The 3,879-nt window shown below is 36.8% G+C and overlaps 1 long non-coding RNA gene across 1 annotated transcript; it reads right to left on the reverse strand.

Annotated features, from left to right (window-relative positions):
* Positions 1-2,376: 2,376 nt before the first annotated feature.
* Positions 2,377-3,665, reverse strand: LOC144587829 (uncharacterized). Its single transcript, XR_013542998.1, has 2 exons — positions 3,553-3,665; positions 2,377-2,590 (listed from the first exon to the last, which is right to left on the reverse strand). It is a non-coding gene; the product is annotated as an uncharacterized LOC144587829 (long non-coding RNA).
* Between the last annotated feature and the right edge of the window lie 214 nt (positions 3,666-3,879).

Below are 3,879 nucleotides of genomic sequence, written 5' to 3' on the forward strand. Positions count from 1 at the left end.
ACCAGTTGTATAGCTCTGTGGTGGGGAATCCTGCTGCTATGGCTGGGCATTCTCACAAGTGTACTTTTCATAGTAGTCAATGTACCTCTAGTTCCTCCTTTGTAGCGGGCCTTCCTTCAAATTCTATAGCCACCCAGCTGAAGGGTTGCACCCCTATTTTTCTACAAAATGTGTTTTCAGCTAATATAAGACTGTCACTTTTTCAATGGTGGAGGAGAGAGAATTTTACAAAAGAAAAGACTTAGCAAAATTTGATTTAGGAATAGTTGAGCTATCATTAACTTATCAAATAAAATTACGGACATAAATCAATTCCACTGCTTAGACAATAATAAATCAAATAAAGCCTAGAAAGATGTTATTGATTTGGTGCCCATCACTCAAAAGCTCTTCATTTGATTCCTTGGCCATCTGCCTAATTGAAATGAAAATTCTGATAACTTTTTGGTAGGCCCTGTGTCTGTTGACTTTTATAAAACATTATTCAATCAAATACAGATGGTGCATGACCTGTGCTTGCCTGAGAGTGTTACCCACATGGATTAGGTTTTAGAGAGATCCATTCTGCATTACGGTATACAAGATGCTTCTGTCTAAATGTCTTCTTACGTGACCTTTGGCAGGTGAGGTTTTGCACAAATCCTCCTCCAGTTTCAGGTAATGGTTTCATTCAGTGTCTACAGTCCATTAAGCACCAAGAAGGAAAAACCAAACATTTAAATGATTTTTGACATCTACCTTTCAAACATATTTGTGCCTTGATTTCTGCACATGGCCTTAATCATTCTCTTTTACTCTGCCTTCGAGTTGTAATTGTAACTGTCCATAATGATTTAGTGTGTGCTGCAGATATGACGGAGCATATCAAATTTCAATATAACCACATTATTTGGCCTGTGATTTGATAATTTGTGATGTAAGAGATATGAAAATCAGTGTTGACATATTTCGCTAAAGGTACGGTAGATGCTGGTTGCATTTTGCTTTGTTTTCTTATGGGTTTTTTTTTCCTTTATCTTTTTAGCAAGATGTTAGCAAGAACTGGAACTGTTAATATGGTAGCCTGATAGTCCTATGTGAAAACAAAGGAAAATCGTCATGTATAACGTTGTACTAATTTTAATAAAGTTTTGCATTTTATATTAGAAAAAAAATAGTCCTCTCTGAGTCTTCTGATATGTCAACTGGGGTTTCTCATCAACCAAATTCTCCATTCCAGATCTCTTATTCAGTACATTGAGGAGACATCTGTCACCATTTGTTATCCAGTATGATCTCAAAGTGTCTATGTTAAGTTTATGGCTGGAACAGAGCAGCCCTCACAAACCACTCAGTCACACTACCCAGACTTTCCTGGTATGAGTAAGACCCAGAGGATCAGTTTATTTAATTTGTGCAGATGGCTGGGGGAAATAATAATCTTAGAACTGCAGAGCTGGAAGGGACCCAGTGGATCATCAAGTAAAGCTTTTTAAGGAGGCACGGTGGGGAATTAAACTCCAAATCTCTGGCTCTGCAGCTACTAAGCTATCCAGCATGAGCTGTCTTTCTTCATGGTACCCCTCACAACACTCTGGTCACCCTGATTGCTCAGTGCTCCAGGGAATTACCAAAACATACAAGACTGCATGATTTAACTTGCATGCCAACCCTGCATGGTAGGCTTAAGTGCTGTTAACTCTGATAATTTGTAGCTGTTATATATTTTTTTGACACAGAAAATCATAACCAGTACAAGAGACAGATCTCAGGCCTTGTTTCATGTGTCTAATCAATCACACATTTATATGTGACTTATGAAAACTATGTACAGTATTGGCATTATGTCATTTTTATAGTCACCAATACCATCCCATACCCTTAGTGTTGCTAACAGAATGGATGAATACGATAATGTGAATGTGAACTTTCTCAATAAGAAATGTTCAAGTCCTGAAACATCCTCCCTTCCAGCACAAGAGAGAGACATATGCTTCATTTGTTAACACCTCCACAATTTGCTGTGTTTCTGCACAAAAACTGATGGCCTTTCCTTTGAGAAGCAAAGCACACATACTAAATAAGTAATGAAAGGGTGATTTGTGTTTTTTTTCTTTTTTAAAAAAAATCCAATGCTTCTAATTCTAAAATGTCCATGAAACAGAGCAAAACCTATCAGAGTTTTACACAGTTCTTGTTATCAGTGTTATTTGTGCAATGATCATTTTTGTGGGGAAAAACACACTTTTTGACGGCAAAAGAAAATAACTTATTTTTCCACAGAAGAGAAAAAATTAGCAGTTTCTTTTTCTCATGCATGAAAATGTCACCATTGTAGATTTAAATCCCTGTAATTTGTAATGACTTTCCTGATGTGAGGATGCTGAGTTAATAGCGTTTTGTTTTTTACTGTTAAACTGAGAATACACTTTACCTACGTAAGTGGCAGAAAATACCCTTTAGCATATCTGTGAAGATTCTGTCATCCAGGTGAGGTTATCTGGAAGTTGAGTCATGGCAACTAGACTTCTTTCTTATTAGGTTGAAATATTTCACTAGTCATCCAAGTAGCTTCTTCAGTCTCAGTTCTCCTATATTTGGCAGCAACTATCTGTAATGTGAATTTCTTTGGTCAAAAATGTTCTTTGGTCAGCCTAATAAGTAAATTACCTTCTATGGAAGTTTTTGCTCTTTACAGTGTATCATGCCATAGTGACTGTTTTGTAATTTACTATTTACTGTCCGTAATACTGATTCCCCTGTTTCATCATATATTTTCAATGTACAGATGGGAGGGGTGTACAAGAGAGAATTGAGAAAATCTATTTGCTATTTATGCTTCACAATCTAAGTTTCTAATTCTAGTAACAGCTAGCATATGAGTGCATAAGATTGCCCTATATACCTATAAATTGTGAAGCTGGAGGGTAGAAGTAAATTTAAAACTACCATGTGAGCCGTTTGTAATACAGTGTCTTCCCATTAGCATCAATTAGTATGCTATTTACAACAAGTAATGCATTTTATTAATGGTGCTAAAGTAACTAAATCAAGACATGTAAGGAGGCATTTAGGAGGGGAAGTATGTCCCTAAGGTTCTTTGGCTTTCATGTTAATTTCTACATATCAGTGATGATGAAGCAACTGAAAGGAACTATTTTTCCCCCTAAATGATCCCTATAAACTGCCTATTAGTAATATATTTTATGGTTTTATTGCCAACCTTTAAAGTTTGTCAGGTAGTTAAATGTTCAAAAAGGCAAGGAAAAGCATACGTAATCAGCATTCCACATGCATATCTCTAATAGAATCCTTCTCAGCTCTGTTTCACCACTTCTGAAAAAAAATTCAATTTTAAAAGCAAATACAGCAGTAGATAAAGCAGTTGGAAGAGAGCTCTGCCTAGAATGCAGAACATAATTGTCTCCAATTAAAGCTGATAAATATAATTGAAGGCTGGAAGCCCAACAAAATGTCTTTCATACAACAGACACTTTAATAACTAATTCTCCATGTAAATGAACTTCCCTCCCCACCTTCAGCTATTGATTACCATTAGAGAGCAGCACATACCAGCATGTGCAGAAAACCAGAACAGGTTGAAATCAGGTTTCAGATAGAGTATCTCTGGTTGGTCTCCGTGTTCAGAATTAAAACAGAATTGCTGAGCTTCTGAAATAGATTTTCTGGCCAGCTCTGCCACAGACTCGTCAAGGTTGGCTAATCAACCACAACATCATTCCCCCTGTAATCTCTCCAAGAAGCTGTGGCAGTGCAAAGAGTGCAATTCTTAGAGAAGGATTTACCTCCCAGCAAGGTCCAGCTGACTCAATACCCTCTGTTTCACACAGAAGGAAACAAAACAAAATAAAATCCCTGAGATTGTAATCATCCAGTCTG

This window comes from Pogona vitticeps, chromosome 3 (assembly GCF_051106095.1).
Source record: "Pogona vitticeps strain Pit_001003342236 chromosome 3, PviZW2.1, whole genome shotgun sequence".
In the NCBI taxonomy this organism is placed as follows: Eukaryota; Metazoa; Chordata; class Lepidosauria; order Squamata; family Agamidae; genus Pogona; species Pogona vitticeps.